Source organism: Amia ocellicauda, chromosome 10 (assembly GCF_036373705.1).
Source record: "Amia ocellicauda isolate fAmiCal2 chromosome 10, fAmiCal2.hap1, whole genome shotgun sequence".
NCBI lineage: Eukaryota > Metazoa > Chordata > Actinopteri > Amiiformes > Amiidae > Amia > Amia ocellicauda.
The window spans coordinates 44,044,562-44,060,873 of NC_089859.1; the positions used below are offsets into that span (position 1 = coordinate 44,044,562).

General features: G+C 45.5%; 2 non-coding genes and 6 pseudogenes across 2 annotated transcripts; all 8 read left to right on the forward strand.

The window, feature by feature from the left end:
• Positions 1 to 92: 92 nt before the first annotated feature.
• Positions 93 to 211, forward strand: LOC136761239 (uncharacterized; annotated as a pseudogene).
• A 216-nt stretch (positions 212 to 427) lies between these two features.
• Positions 428 to 546, forward strand: LOC136761296 (uncharacterized; annotated as a pseudogene).
• A 215-nt stretch (positions 547 to 761) lies between these two features.
• On the forward strand, positions 762 to 880 carry LOC136761554 (uncharacterized; annotated as a pseudogene).
• A 216-nt stretch (positions 881 to 1,096) lies between these two features.
• LOC136761719 (uncharacterized) lies at positions 1,097 to 1,215 on the forward strand (annotated as a pseudogene).
• Positions 1,216 to 1,437: 222 nt separating this feature from the next.
• LOC136762194 (uncharacterized) lies at positions 1,438 to 1,555 on the forward strand (annotated as a pseudogene).
• Positions 1,556 to 1,766: 211 nt separating this feature from the next.
• Positions 1,767 to 1,885, forward strand: LOC136762674 (5S ribosomal RNA). Its single transcript, XR_010820867.1, has one exon. It is a non-coding gene; the product is annotated as a 5S ribosomal RNA (ribosomal RNA).
• Positions 1,886 to 8,234: 6,349 nt separating this feature from the next.
• Positions 8,235 to 8,354, forward strand: LOC136761507 (5S ribosomal RNA). The gene has a single exon (XR_010820362.1). It is a non-coding gene; the product is annotated as a 5S ribosomal RNA (ribosomal RNA).
• Positions 8,355 to 8,570: 216 nt separating this feature from the next.
• LOC136761268 (uncharacterized) lies at positions 8,571 to 8,689 on the forward strand (annotated as a pseudogene).
• Positions 8,690 to 16,312: the final 7,623 nt, after the last annotated feature.

Sequence of the window (16,312 nt, forward strand, 5' to 3'; positions counted from 1 at the left end):
TCCCTCCATTTTTCTTTTTTTTTTTTTTTTTTGTTGGAAGTTCCGTCAATACCCGCCAGCCTTTAAGAGAGATCATGCAGCCAGGCCTCTCGGCTTGCGGCCACAACGTCCTGAACTTGCCCGATCTCGTCAGATCTCGGAAGCTAAACGGGGCAGGGCCTGGTCAGTACTTTTATGGGAGACCTCCTGGAAATACCAGGTGCTGCAAGCTTTTTCGTCTCCTGGGTAACTTCATCGTAGCTCTTAATTCTCTCTTTCTGTCTGGAGGAGATATAATTGAAGAATTGTACACGTACCCGGCTACTTTCAACACCCTTTGCTGCACTGATATTTTTCCCTCAATTTTTCTTTTTTCTTTTTTTTTTTTGCTGGAAGTTCCGCCAATACCCTCCAGCCTTTAAGAGACATCATGCAGCCAGACCTCTCGACTTGTGGCCACACCGTCCTGAACATGCCTGATCTCGTCAGATCTCGGAAGCTAAACGGGGCAGGGCCTGGTCAGTACTTGGATGGGTGACCTCCTGGAAATACAAGGTGCTGCAAGCTTTTTCGTCTCCTGGGTAACTTCATCGTAGCTCTTAATACTCTCTGTCTGTCTGGAGGTGTTATAATTGAGGAATTGTACACGTACCCGGCTACTTTCAACAGCCTTTGCTGCACTGATTTTTTTCCCTCCATTTTTCTTTTTTCTTTTGTTTTTTGCTGGAAGTTCCGTCAATACCCTCCAGCCTTTAAGAGACATCATGCAGCCAGGACTCTCGGCTTGCGGCCACACCGTCCTGAACGCGCCCGATCTCGTCATATCTCGGAAACTAAATGGGGCAGGGCCTGGTCACTACTTGGATGGGTGACCTCCTGGAAATACCAGGTGCTGCAAGCTTTTTCGTCTCCTGGGTAACTTCAGCGTATCTCTTAATACTCTCTGTCTGTCTGGAGGTGTTATAATTGATGGAATTGTACACGTATCCGTTACTTTCAACAGCCTTTGCTGCACTGATATTTTTCCCTCCATTTTTCTTTTTTTTTTTTTTTTTTTGCTGGAAGTTCCGTCAATACCCTCCAGCCTTTAAGAGACATCATGCAGCCAGGACTCTCGGCTTGCGGCCACACCGTCCTGAACGTGCCCGATCTCGTCAGATCTTGGAAGCTAAATGGTGCAGGGCCTGGTCACTACTTGGATGGGTGACCTCCTGGAAATACCAGGTGCTGCAAGATTTTTCGTCTCCATGGTAACTTCATCGTAGCTCTTAATACTCTCTTTCTGTCTGGAGGAGATATAATTGAAGTATTGTACATGTACCCGGCTACTTTCAAGACCCTTTGCTGCACTGATATTTTTCCCTCCATTTTTCTTTTTTTTTTTTTTTTCTTTTTTTTGCTGGAAGTTCCGTCAATACCCGCCAGCCTTTAAGGGACATCATGCTGCAAGGCCGCTTGGCTTTCGGCCACACCGTCCTGAACGCGCCCATCTCGTCAGATCTCGGAAGCTATACGGGACAGGGCCTGGTTAGTGCTTGAATGGGTGACCTCCTGGAAATGCCAGGTGCTGCTAGCTTTTTACGTCTACTGGGTAACTTCATCGTACCTCTTAATACTCTCTATCTGTCTGGAGGAGATATAATTGAAGAAATATGCACGTACCCGGCTACTTTCAACACCCTTTGCTGCACTGATATTTTTCCCTCCATTTTTCTTTTTTTTTTTTTGCTAGAAGTTCCGTCAATACCCGCCATCCTTTAAGAGACATCATGCAGCCAGGCCTCTTGGCTTGCGGCCACACCGTCCTAAATGCGCCCGATCTCGTCAGATCTCGGAAACTAAACGGGGCAGGGCCTGGTCAGTACTTGGATGGGAGACCTCCTGGAAATACCAGGTGCTGCAAGCTTTTTACGTCTCCTGGGTAACTTCATCGTAGCTCTTAATACTCTCTTTCTGTCTGGAGGAGATATAATTGAAGAATTGTACACTTACCCTGCTACTTTCAACACCCTTTGCTGCACTGATATTTTTACCTTCATTTTTCTCCAATTGTGAGTGAAACCTTTGTCCAGCTGGGGGCATCGAACTGTATTTGACAGTCTCTTTATTTCCTTGCAGGGAGCTGATCCATCAGGCCAGACCAGACGAGACGGGGAGGTGCCGGTTGACAGATCTGCAGAGTCCTGGGTCCTTGGAGCGGTCCGGAGGCCTAGGCGAGTGGAGGTTGGGACGGACCGGGAGCGACAGGGGACCTAGCCAGAGGAGTCAGCGGACTCCTCACGGAGTGGGTCCCATCCAGAAGCCCGGCCGACCATCTGCTGACGTCACCAGCCAGGATCCAGGAGAGGCCTCGGATCCCAGGGACCGACCAGGCCGATCGGCAACGTCCCTGAGGGAGGCCTCCTGCAGCAAAGGCCCGGACTTCTTCCCGCAAGGCCCGCTCCCTGCAAGGGCCCCGGAGGTGGAAGCTGCTCCCCAGCCAGGTGGATTTGCCCCGACCTCCGGATTGAGAGCCTCTGGACCCTTCTCCCAGGTAGGAAAGCGCAGCATGGCCCAGCGAACCGCCGGTGTGAGGCGCCATAATGCGGTGCGCTTCAGCCGTGAGGCTGGAGCCGAGACCGCGGCCCTCACCTGGCTGGAGTTCAGCAGGTCAGTGCTGCAGAGGGGCCTGGGCTTTGCCCTTCTGAGCTGAACTGCGTGGTTAAACTGCCTGGACCTAGGGACGTGTTTGAGGTGAGTTTTAAGAACCCTCAAGTGCTGGAAAGTTTTTGGAATCTATATAGAGAAAAAAAAGATAGTATGCCCCTGAGTGACTTTGTGGTCGATGCCCTGACTGATAGAGAGATTAAAATAGTAACTATCCAGTTCTATAATGAAACAGTGGCAGAGTATGATGTAGAGGTATGGCTGAGGAGACACTGCGAGATCCTGTCTGAAAGCAGGAGAGTTAATGATGAGGACGGGGTCTGGACCGGTGCTCGGCGGTGGCAGGTGCGCCTGCAGGTGGAAGTGGCTGCCATCGGCGGAGTACGCCATCTGCCGAGCACCGTGGTATTAGGAGCAAATAGGGGGCTTGTCTTCTACCATGGCATGCCCAAATTATGCAGGAACTGCGGGGCCCTGGGTCATTTAGCCGCAGCCTGCACTGTTGTTAAGTGCAAGGTCTGCGGCGGAGAACATCTGACCAGGGCCTGCAAGCAGGAGAGGGCCTGCAACCTGTGCGGTGGGGGAGGGCATCTCTTCAGGAAATGTCCCTCCTCCTATGCAAATAGGGCGCGGGCCCTCGGGGGTGGTGGAGAGAGAGAAAATCAAGTGGAGGCTCCTCCAAAGGTGATACCCCAAGATGGGGGTAGAGAGGAAACAGTCCTCAGGAGTCTCATAGGCTCCCTCTTTGACTCTGGGTCAGAAGTGGAGGCAGAGGGGGAGTGGACAGTGGTAGCGGGGAAGAGGAGGAGAGCAGAAAAGAGGAGCATGGGTAAGGGGGGTATGATGAATAAAAGGATCCACTCTGCAGATTCTCCCCCCCTGCCAGCTCCTCCCCCGCTGCAGAGACCTCTCCCTCTAATTTCTACACGCCCCACTCTGACTCCGGAGAGGAGAGCAGTGGGTCTTCTCCACTGCCCCGAGTGGGCAGCCTGGTGGATGAGAGGCCCCCTAGAAATAACATTCCTCCTGCCCCACAACTGAGACTCTCCCAGGGGAGGGGTCAGGTATGCCCTCCCGGCAGTAGCGGGAGAGCCGCAGGTCCTCAAGAGAGGAGAATCGGCGCCAGTGTCCTTTCCCATAAAGACCTGAGGGACGTAATGGCAAGGTCACTGGCGCTGGGGCCGGGAAGGGAGAGACCACCCCCTCCCCCACCATTAGTTAAAAGAACAACTAGCGGGCTCTACACAGTTCTCTCCCCAGTTGTACACAAAGCCTCTGCCCTGCCATCTGCTCGTCGGGCCTCGGCCACAAAGGAACCAGTGAGAACCTCCAGCACCACGGGCCCTGAGCCCAGTGGAGTTTTGCCAGCCTTACCGGGTGGCGGGAGCTGAGCACCCCCCATAGTCTTCCTAGAGGATCAAGCGGTGAGGCAAATGATTGAAATGATGGGTGCTAGCGCTAAGCTAGGTGAGGGAGAAGAGAGGAGTGGGGAAGAGAAAGGTTTCTTTACATGATTGTTATGGAGCGGGTAATTGCCCTCACAGCCATTATGGCACTAATTATTATATCAATAAATGTGAGGAGCATTGCTGAGGTGAAAAAGAGGACCGATGTTTTAAACTCTCTGGCTGGAATGAAGGCGGATATTATCTGTTTGCAGGAGTGCGGCATCCCGTTCCAAAAGGAATATAAAGATCTCCGGGACACTTGGACCCTAGGAGAATCCTTCTGGTCGGGGTCCAATGTGTCCCGAGCGGACGGGATTGCCGTACTCCTGAAAAACCCCTTCATAGAGATAATAGCATTTTAGGTTATAGAGGCGGGCAGACTGGCCAGCCTCGATTTTAAATACAAGGGGGCTGTATTGAGGCTGGTCAATGTCTATGCCCCCACCAGCCAGAGAGAGAGAGTCCTCTTTCTCCCTCAGCTACGCCCGCTCCTGATCGGCACCTTACCAGTTATCATTTCAGGTGATTTCAACTGTGCTCTGAGGGATGTAGACCGGAGTAAGCCCCGCAATGATCGATCCAGCAGGGACCTCGCTGCGTTCGTGGAAGACTTTGAACTCTGCGACGCAGGTCGGGACCTGGTCCCCTTGTTCACCTGGGTGAGTTCTTCTGGCTCCTCCTTCTCCAGGATAGATCTCGTCCTCCTCAGTAAGCCACTGGAGAGGACCGCCATGTCATCGGAGGCGGTCTTCTTTTCAGACCACAGGCTCCTGACGACAGAGGTGCTTATCCCGAGCACACGGGAGTCGGGGCCTGGGGTCTGGAAGTTCAACACCTCCCTGCTCGATGACCCTCGTGTTATTAAGACCTTTAGCAGATGCCTCGAGGAGTGGAGGACCCTGAAGGACCTTTTTGATTCTCCCATAGAGTGGTGGGAGATGGTGAAGAAAAGGACCAAGGGCTACTTCATTCAGCTGGGGAAACGGAAAGCTTGTGAGAGGCGGGCGAGATATTCCCATCTAAACGCCCGCCTCCAGTGCCTGAGTCTTTAACAGCTCAGAGGCTTCGACCTAGCTGAGGAGGTGGCTCGGGTCAAACTGAGTCTCTCCGCCCTCTATCGGGAGGAGCAAGAGAAGATCAAGGTCCTTTCCAGGGTCTGCATCATGGAGGACGATGAGAAATGCAGCCGCTTCTTCTTCAAGAAAATGAAGGAGAGGCGGCCTGCAATGTCCTCCATGATCGACTCCTCGGGGCAAGAGGTGGAGGGCAGGGAGGCTGTTGAGACAGCGGTGCGGGATTTCTACAGGGAGTTGTATGATCAGAAGGTGGTGGATCAAAATCTGATCCATCACTTTCTGTTCCTGTTGGAGTCCCGCAATGAGGGGGACGAGGAGGAGGAGGAGGATCCAGAGATCACCACCACTGAACTCTCCCAGGTGATAAAGAGTCTTAACTCTGGAAGGACACCGGGTCCCGATGGGATCCCTGCTGAGTTCTATAAGATCTTTTGGGAGGTGCTTAAAGAAGATCTGGCCCAGGTCTTGGGGTCGATGTACAGAGAGGGTAGATTGGCCCCTTCTATGAAGAAGAGTATCCTCTCCCTTCTTCACAAGAAGGGAGACCAAAAAGATCTGAGGAACTGGTGGCCGGTCAGCCTCCTGTGCACAGACTACAAGATACTGGCCAAAGCACTGACGCTCCGGCTGCAGCGGCCACTCCCTGAAGTCGTGGGTCCCGACCAGGTCTGTGGTGCCCGGGGGAGATCGGCGGCCGACAATGCCATGCTGCTCAGGGATGTCGTGGCCTACTCGAACGAGAGAGGGCTTCCCCTGGTCCTAATCAGCTTGGACCAGGAGAAAGCCTTCGATAGAGTGGGCCACGAATACCTGCAGCTCGTTATGGAGAGGATGGGTCTCGTTCTTGGCCTGAGGAGATGGGTTAAGATCATTTACAGCGGTCTAAGCAGCAGGGTCCTTGTGAACCGCCACCTGACCGAACCATTTCCGGTCAGGTCGGGGGTCCGGCAGGGTTGTCTCATGTCGGCCCTGCTTTACGTCCTCTGTCTGGAGCCGTTCATGCAGGGGATCCGCCGGGACGTCCGGGTGACAGGTTTCCATCTCCCGGGTTCCGGCGGAGAGCAACTGAAGGCCCTGGCCTACATGGACGACATGGCCGTGGTTTGCACGGACGCTCCGTCCGTGGCCAGGGTCGAGGAACTGCTGGACGGCTTCTGCAGGGCGACGGGGGCCGCTGTCAACAAGGCCAAGAGCGAGGTCTACTTCTCCAGGGCATGGCCTGTCGGCCGGGGCCCGCCGACCGTGTTCCCTGTGAAGCCGTTTATCAAGGTTCTGGGGATCACGATCGACGGGACCAACACGGGCACCCGAAGCTGGGAGGAGGCCATATCTAAGGTCCAAAAGAAGATCCACGGCTGGAGCACAAGGACCTTGACGATGGCTGGTAAGGTGCTGGTCGTAAAGGCCATCCTCTTCCCGATACTCCTCTACGTAGGAATGATCTTCCCCCCAGACAAGGTCATCGCAAAACTAGTGACCCGAATTATATTTCGGTTTGTCTGGGGGAGCAAAATGGAGAGGCTGAAAAGAGTGCAGATGGTGAAGGGTACCCTGGATGGAGGCAGGGGGGTCCCGGACGTTGTGCGGCTGATAAAGGCGCAGGGGCTGGCCTATGTGGTCAAGAACATCCAGGCTGCTGGCAAGAAAGTGACTTTCATGAACCGCTTTTATTTGCCAGCAGCCTGAGACCATTGGGCCTCTGCGCCATGGATAACACCAGGCCGCACTCGTGGGATCCACCGCCGTTCTACAGGGTGCTCCGAGCCTTTGCGCTCGAAGTAGGCCTCCATAAAGTCGTGCTGGCCTCCTGGGATTATAAGACCATCTGTAGCCAGATGAGATCTACCCAGGAGACCAGCCGGATAGAAGATTTCCCTCCCGAAACCTGCCGGTTTATCTGGGCTAACGCTACGCACGTTTGCCTCACGAATACACAGAAAGATGTCTCCAGGATGGCTGTGAGTCGGTGTCTCCCCACCCGAGTGTTCATGCACAGAAGGGGCATAGCTCCTTATGACACCTGCCCTTATAAGGGTTGCCTGGGGAAGGAGACGGAGGCTCACATCTTTAGAGAGTGCCCCTCCGCCTACAGGGTCTGGCTCCTGTTTTCTCCGTTCCTCCACAGGTTTGCCGTTCCTGCGCGGGCGACCGCCCAGCAGATCTTATACGGTCCTGCCAGGGGATTACCATCTTCCACCCTGAGGTGCTGGTGGCGTGTTGTCTGCGCAGTGAAGCAGGCCCTGTGGGAGGGACGGAATATCTGTCTATTCAATAAGCAGGAGCTGGACCCGATTGTCATCGCGCGGAGGGGCATGGTGCTCGTGAGGGACTACGTCAATCTGGAGGTCCATCAGAGGGGCAAGGAGGAAGCCTATAAGAACTGGCATATACAAGATCTGGGGGAGCTCAGGATCCCATGATGGGACCCACCTCCGGGGACGGTCAGTTCCCCATGCTGGAGCCTGAGTCCAAGATCTTTTAACCATTTTATGGATGATTGTTTTTAAAATGATTTTTAAAATGAATCTTAACTGTTTTTAAAGATTTAGTTGTTTTTCAATCACTAATTGTTTAGGGGTTTGCTGCGTTTAGTTTTGTTCTATTTTTTCTTGTCAAATACATGTCCGATTTGGATTTAATTTTAAACGCATTGGACCTTTTTTGTTTGTTTTTTATTTTTACCTTTTTAATTGTTTCTTTATTTTGTCCACTGCATTTTCAGTTATTTTCAATGTATTTGACTTTTATGTTGGATAGCAGTTTTGCTTTAATCACGTTTGTTTTGTTGTTTGGTGCACTTGTTTATTTAAAGTTAAGTTGTTTTTTTTTTGATTTTGTTAAATCAAAAAGATTTAAAAAAATTTAAGTGATTTTAAGAATTGATTTTAAAAAGCTTTAAATCATAAGCAATAAAAATTTGAATTGTTTTTATTTGAAAAATGTAAAATACTATAAACAATAAAACAGTATTTTACTTTGCTGCACTGATATTTTTCCCTCCATTTTTCTTTTTTCTTTTATTTTTGGTGGAAGTTCCATCAATACCCGCCAGCCATTAAGAGACATCATGCTGCCATCCCTCTTGGCTTGCGGCCACACCGTCCTGAATGCGCCCGATCTCGTCTAGATCTCGGAAGCTAAACGGGTCAGGGCCTGGTCAGTACTTGGATGGGAGACCTCCTGGAAATACCAGGTGCTGCAAGCATTTTTCGTCTCCAGGGTAATTTCATCGTAGCTCTTAATACTCTAATTCTGTCTGGAGGAAATATAATTGAAGAATTGTACACGTACCCGGCTACTTTCAACACCCTTTTTCTGCACTGATATTTTTCCCTCCATTTTTTTTTTTTCTTTTTTTTTTGCTGGAAGTTCCGTCAATACCCACCAACCATTAAGACACATCATGCAGCCGGTCCTCTCAGCTTGCGGCCACACCGTCATGAACGCGCCCGATCTCGTCAGATCTCGGAAGCTGAACGGGGCAGGGCCTGGTCATTACTTGAATGGGTGACCTCCTGGAAATACCAGGTGCTGCAAGCTTTTTCGTCTCCTGGGTAACTTCATCGTAGCTCTTAATACTCTCTTTCTGTCTGGAGGAGATATAATTGAAGAATTGTACACGTTCCGGCTACTTTCAACACCCTTTGCTGCACTGATATTTTTCCCTCCATTTTTCTTTTTTTTTTTTTTTGCTTGAAGTTCCTCATCTCCTCTGGGGTTTCAGTGATTGTGAGACGGTGACACTAAACGCTGAAGTATAATGTCAGCCAATAAGCGCACTGGACACCGCCCACTGGCTGTGATTGACACAGCGGGCTTGTATGACGTCATTCACTGCTACAATGATCGAGCGCAGAAATACACCGTGGTCGTGCAAAAATGCTTTTTCTACTCTTGCGGTTTTTATTTTACACTACAGGAATAAATAACTAAACCAATATTAAATACATAGATACATGTCCCTGCCGATTCCAATGTTGGCGATTCATTGAACATGTAGCACTATTTGCACATGCATGTATTTATTGTATCACATTAGAGATGAGATGTAGAAAACATGTAGTTGCTGCTACAGCGCGTCACAGCTCTCACATAAACACGGCATTGCACATGCCTGTAGCCAAAGTCCGTTTTTTTGTCTTCATTAAAATGATCCTTTACAGGAGTATTACATGCGAAGCCAAGGCCGGCCCTATCGGAATAGGCAAATGCTAGGGGCGCCCGAAAGAGTGAACATTTGTACGGAGGTTTGTTGCACTCAGTGCTTGTTATTGTGTGGAACCAAGTCACAGCAATTCCTGGTTATTAGCCAATAGGATGTGAGTGTTAATATGGGATGTCCTGTATAGAGCTGCTGTTAGGTAGTCAGTCAGTGAGTTGACTGCGCGCAGATTCCCTGCCCGGCGTCTCTGCTCTCTCTGCACTGGGCAACAGCGGCACTTTGTACTGTCAAAAACACAACACAAAAACAGCTATTGGGTTTTGCTGATTTCTATACATAAGCAGCTAAAATTGGACATTGTCAACCTCGCCTCTAAAATATAAAAGTGCGCACACGACCGGGGGTCACGGTGCCATAGCTTGTGTTCACCTAGAAACTCGTCCGGCAGCGGCGGACGCAGCGGATTTCAGTGCAGACGCGTTTCAGCAGCGACACGTTTCCATCACACCCACCGGCACCGCGTCCAGTTTGCATATATAATGTTGCTTGATATGGGATTTTCCGCTGCTGATGTGTGGTTGTGAAGCAAAGATATGTTTGAGTCCAAATCTGCCTGATTTCATGGAGATTTTGAGCTGTTTTTTGACTTGTCTCCAGTTGTTAACATCTTCCCCAGAACCCGCACCCTGAATTACTCAATCGTCTTCGCCCTCATTTTTCAACACTAATTTTGTGCAGTGCACAGTGGGACAAAGGGAAATGGTACAGACTTGAATCTAATAAGACACAAAATGCTTGAAAGTTTCTATTATGTTTATCTATATGACTACAATAATCTTTAACAAATTAAAATGTAAGTGGTCTGAAACCGTTTTAATACAAATATATACATTTATTTAACCAGTTGATTTTTGTACTTTGTGAAATGAATGTACTAAATATAAGCAACGGGGTAAATGACTAATTCACAGATTTAGTCCATGTCTGGACCTTGACTATACCTTGACCAAGAAATGTGGACCCTGACACAACATAATTGACTACCCCTGCTGTAGAACATTGCTACATTATGCATATTGCACTAAGGTGTCTGTAATATCGTTTTTTCGTGCAATACTTTTTTAATACTGTATTTATAATTCATTTTATGTCACTTGTTTCTTTAATACTGTTTTTATACTGTTTGTGTGGGGGTTTTGTTTCTAAAATAAAGAAGATCTCAAAGACATAAAGCTATGCAGTCTGTGAGTGTATGAACACAATGACCCTGCGATGCAGGGGGCACCACTTAAAATCTTGCCTAGGGCACCAAATTGGCCCTGTGCGCAGCAACTGACGTTATGCAAACGACATCAAGCTGGATAGTGAGTATGGGGTGAAAAGAGCAGGAGAGACGGGAGAGAAAGCAGGCAGCAGCGTCATTGTCGCAGAATATTGAACATATGTTCAAAAACACTGCCAAACAGGGTAAGGTTGTTATATTTACTACCTAATCTAACAGTTGAGATAGATAACGCTAACTACGTGCTAGCAAACAGTCGTCAACTCCACGCAGAAGGTAGCTAATGTTTTTACTCGTGTGTGTCTGTGTCTGTCAGATTACACAAAAACTACAAGACCGATTTTCACGAAACTCAGTGGAGGGGTGTAGCATGGGTCAAGGAAGAACACAGTAAATTCTGACCATTATCCATCCAGTGGGACTAGCTAGCTACAGTGACCGATTCAGAAGATTTTTACCCTGAATATGTGTGATGTGTCGGCGCTCCATTCACGTGTGTGTGTGTGTGTGTGTGTGTGTGTGTGTGTGTGCGTGTGTCTGTGTGTCTGTGTGTCTGCGTGCGTGCATGCGTGTGTTTGGACTGAAAAAGGTGGTACATGATCTTGGTAAGCAATTTGACAACATTGTAGTAAATATTTTCGGTGCATCAAAAAGCGTCCTCGTTAAGATACCAGCAGACAAGCTAATCCAGCACAAATTAGTGCATAAAAAGTAACCAAAATGAAGTATTTAAACCTCATAATTGAATACAAAATGAGGGGAAAAACTGCAAAAAGGTCCACTTTTTGAAAAAAAGAACCCCCCTTCCACTAGGCTGGCTACGGGCCTGTTGCAGGAGATGAGTGACAGCAGAAACAGCGCACAGTTAATAGCGCTCTTCCGGGTCTTTCCGGAGTTGCCCGAGTAGCTCAGTCGGGAGCGCGTCAGACTGAAGGTATGAAGCCCCAGGTCCGATCCCTGGCTCTGGCAATGAGCTACACTGTTTCCACTTCCACACTTTTACTCTGCACAACAATCTGACGCAGAGCAACCATGATTTTACAGCAAAGTGAAATCATGGTCACTCTGCTTCAGATTGTTCTGCAAAGTAAAAGCTTTCATTTCATGTTGTGTAAAAAAAGTGCAAAAGTCCAAAAGTGTCTTGACAAGTGTTGAAATTAAAGCTAGACCCACGCTAACGCGATTCTTTAAATCCCAGACGATATTTAAAATGGTGGGCTGCTCACATTTAACGACAGGCAGGATTTCACGGAATTTAGGTCTTTTGCATCATGATGCCCCAAAACAACTATTGTTATTTGAGGTATTTGAATCAATACTTATGAAAGTCAAAATCAAAAACTCAAAATAATGTAACTTGTTTTCGTGGATGTGCTCGACTCTCATTGGCTGCTGCCGGTCTCGGACCCGAGTCGCATCTTTAATATGAATTGTGTTGGATCTACTCGCCTGCCTGGCGAGCTGCAGGTTTGAGCAGAGGGCAGCGGCTCATCGGTTAGGCCCCGACCTGCTGCTTTCTGTTCAACCGGACACTCAATGACTCCATTGAATGAACAACCGGCTTAGATTGTACTTTTCAAATTGTGTAAAAAATAGTTGGTTCTTTAATATGTTATTCATACAATTCTATGCTTAACTTAAACCCTCTACAGTTAAAAATAATGAAAATGCTCTGATTAAGGTTCAATTAAGCAATCGAGAGCTCTGTTGGAACAGATACCACAGGCAGTGCCCATCTTGCCCATCTTGCCAAAGACTATCAACATCAATATTATTAGCATTAGTAATGTAACTATTCTCAATTTCCCAGCTGAGCTCACAGACACTTTCACTGACCCCCCCTCCTTCCTGGGGGGTGAATCCCTTCCTAATTGATAGGGTATTTCTGTTAGTGAAAGGACTATTTCCATACAATATCATGCCTTTAGACTTTAAACTATATCTCATTCAATGATTTATTTATTTTACATTAAGTTATACCTTCAGTAACTTCCTTATTTTCCCTCATATTCCATTCAACCACCTTCACAACTCTCATGCTGAAAGTGGCAGCACATGTCTTTCACACATATCAAACTCCCTTTTTCCAGCTTCCCAAGCCTTATCAACTCTTAAACCCCTCGTCAACTTCCTCAAACCTTCCTCAACATCGCTCAGACCCACTAAATTGCTCTGTATCCTAAAAGCTGTTCTTTCTCCTTTTCCTAATTTCTTACAAGAAAATTCAAGTTATATTTATTGACATGTATTATTACTATTTATACACACATTTCACTCCATTATTTTAACTAAAATATTTACTTAACAAAATATCTTTTAGAAAATAAGCCTTTTAATTGATTTCAATAATGATTCCCAGGTACCTCAGGAAAACAAAGTTTCAAAAAATGTGTCCAGTCAATGATTTCCCCAATGAAGAGTTTGCGTGGGCACTAAGACTGTCCACCTGCGCGGCTCATATGTCCTTATTGTGTCAACTTCCTCCTATTGAAGTCCAATCTACACCGGTACATGTTCAGAAGAACTGTTCCCGAAACTAGGTTGAACTGATCAATAGTTAATTTCTTACCTACACATTGTATTTAGGGATCTTATATCTGGGAATTTCAAAAACTCTTCATTGTGGAACTCACAGCTACCAAACGACCATTTAATTTCCTGGAGTATCTGGTTATCTATTGAAGACTCTGTATAGGAAGTTGAAGAAAGTGTTTTGTGATAATTATATAATGTTTTATATTAATACTAGCATTAGAAGTAGTTTGTATACAGACTGAGCAGATTAGATTTAGCAGCACAAGTAAAGGGTCAACAAGGTTGGTTTGTTAGAAACTCCTGTCAGTAATGAAAGATCACACAGTGCCGAAATAGCCTACAGATGTCTGCTGAGAATTTGTTTATGACTTTATGACTTTGTTTATGATCGTTTCTCCAGATAGGCAGGAATTGTTTCTGTTAACGAGCGATTGACACTAGGTAAATGACGACCGTGGGATCGCATCTTCCTAGTGCACATCAAAGACGGACATCTGCTTTGGATCCATCACCTCTTCACGGGAGGACAGATCATAAAACAGACCCGGACCTGTATCTTCTGATTGGATGAACGGCCATAAGATGTTACGTCATTTTCCTATAAAGCTGCACTCATGTTGGTAAACATTAAGTTCTCACTGAAGGAATTATTCCTGACGTGGGGCTTCTGAGCGGCTTGATTAAAGTTCTATTTGCTTTATCTCCACGATTTCTCCACTTATTTGCGAGACGGTTCTACATCTATGTATTCATATCTTCACCATATTTTACTGTTTCCTCAGATTCCCATTTCAGAAATTAGCTCAAATTCAATTTTCAACATTTTATTTTGTATTTCTGGGTTGTAAAATAGTATTTTATTTTTATTTTCTCCTTTAAATGGTTCAATGTTAATTTAGCTCACTTCTTCAATGCTTGTCATTTTATATTTCTATAGTATCCTTCAAATTCGTACCCTTTGACTACTTCACTCATCTTAAATCCAAGGTCTAATTTATTTCAGGTATTTTATGCTGGCCCCAAACATTTTCTGAAAATAAGACTATAATATATCACTATTCTGTTTACATTCTCCTGCCTGGATTTTACATCAGGCTGTCAGGGCTGCACCAGAGTGCTGCTCCTGTGGATGTCAGCCTTTCATTTCCCTTTAATTTGACTTTATAGAATTTGTCCATAATATGATTTTTAACAAACAAATCCTTGTCCTTCTGGGTCTTAGACAACACCATTACTATTTATTTACTTTATTATTACTTTATTTTTATTATTTAGTGTATATTGTGTATTACTTTAACATTATTCTCATAATAGAATATATAATTTATTTATAATTTGTGATGCCTTATGCACTCTATATGCACTCTATATACAGTTAAATGTTTAGATCCAGCCTGGAGCTGAACCTCTGGAGCCACTGGGGAGCTGTTCAGTTGACGGGAGCTCTCTGACTCTATTTTAAATCTATATGTGTTTGTTTGTGGGATTATGTGTATTTGATTACATGTTTTCATTGTTTAAACTTGGTTTTATACAAGTCCTTGCCAATAGTAACAATGTCTTTGCTTTAATTTATGAATTTATGGTTAGACTTAAACATACTGCTATTAATCAGTCTGTGTAACAGGGCCAAGTGAGTGATTGATTGATTGGATTGTGCTGATCCTATTAGCTATATTCCAATCAATTGATCTAAAACAGCAATTAACCCGTTTTTTTTTTTTTTTTGGCTTGTTGTGAATTTTGGCTTTACATTGAAGAGTTTGTATTGTGTGCTTTTATAGTTGAAATTGCTGTTGTAATTGTGGTAACTTATATTGGTGTGTTTATTGTATGGTTTATCTGATGTTTATATTGTGGTTTCTTTTCACTTACATTGGTGTTTATTGTATGGTTTATTTTAGTATTTCTTTAATGAAGGTCAATTGCGGTTTTATTATAATAATTGGTCGTATGTATTTGAGGGAGAAATTAACTTAACTGTTTAATGGATATTTACTTTTTATGGATTGTTTAGTGATACTGTGATTGTTATTCTATTTGCCTAAATTGCACATTGTGTACCCAGCGTATTAAATTGGTTATTAAAAAGACTTGGTTATATACTTCCTCTTGGCTTTTCACTCTCCCTTTAACATCACTAATTTTAGCTTCCAGGGTTATTCGACCGGACCGTCCGGTAAACCAAAGGTGGTGGCAGCTACACGCTCCTCTGTCAAATCCAGTTAGGACACGACCTTACTAGGACAGGTTTCGTTTCAGTACATATTGATGATCCTGTACTGTTATCCTAACCAACAAAGGCAGATGTGACAAATTAATGCATAACAATAATATTAGTAAATTGGGTTTGATGTATAAGGTGTTGTAGATTATGCAATAGATCTCAACGTAATTTACTGACAGACATCACTCTTTATCACTTTCACTTTTGAAGGAACTGCTTTGTATTCTGTGTATTGTTTTATTGTAGTGCTGCTTCCTTTCTTGGCCAGGTTTTACTTGCAAACGTGATTTTATTCTCAATGTAAGCTCAAAGTCAAATAGTTTAAATAAGAAAACAATGTATTGAAATGAGAACATCATGAACCTGTGTAATTGTGCTGAAGGACAAGCACTGAAAGCAGAGAGAATTTTGTGTTTGGCATTGAATAGCCTTAAAGAAAACTATGCCGTTTTTGGAAACTTTCATATTTAAGTTGAATGTAGGCAAAAACATTCCAGTCACTCTGAAGAGAGAATACAGTTTACTGTTCGAATAAGTAGCCCCTGAATTGAAGATAAAAATCAAAAGTGCTGTTCGTAATTAGTTTACACTTTTACATCAGATGTCTTGTTTTTGCGTTCCAAATTGAGGAGTTGTGGCATATAATGTAAATGAAGTTACTTCACTAGTAGTGCGATTTCTACGTTGTGTATGTGTGTTTGTATATATGAACTCATACATTTTTTAAAGATTGTATTTGGAAAACAAATTCAGGTATAGCACGTGTCCCCCTTTTGAATGGGTTCTATATATAACATTTTAAAACGAATGGTTCTGTGTAGAACGCTATGTTTGGGGGTTCTTCATGTAACCCCTTTGAAGGGGTTCTACATAGAACCATAAAGGGATCCACCAGAGCGATTACTCGAGGAACCCTTTATGGTTCTGTGCAGAACAATTTCTTCTAAGAGTGTGGAG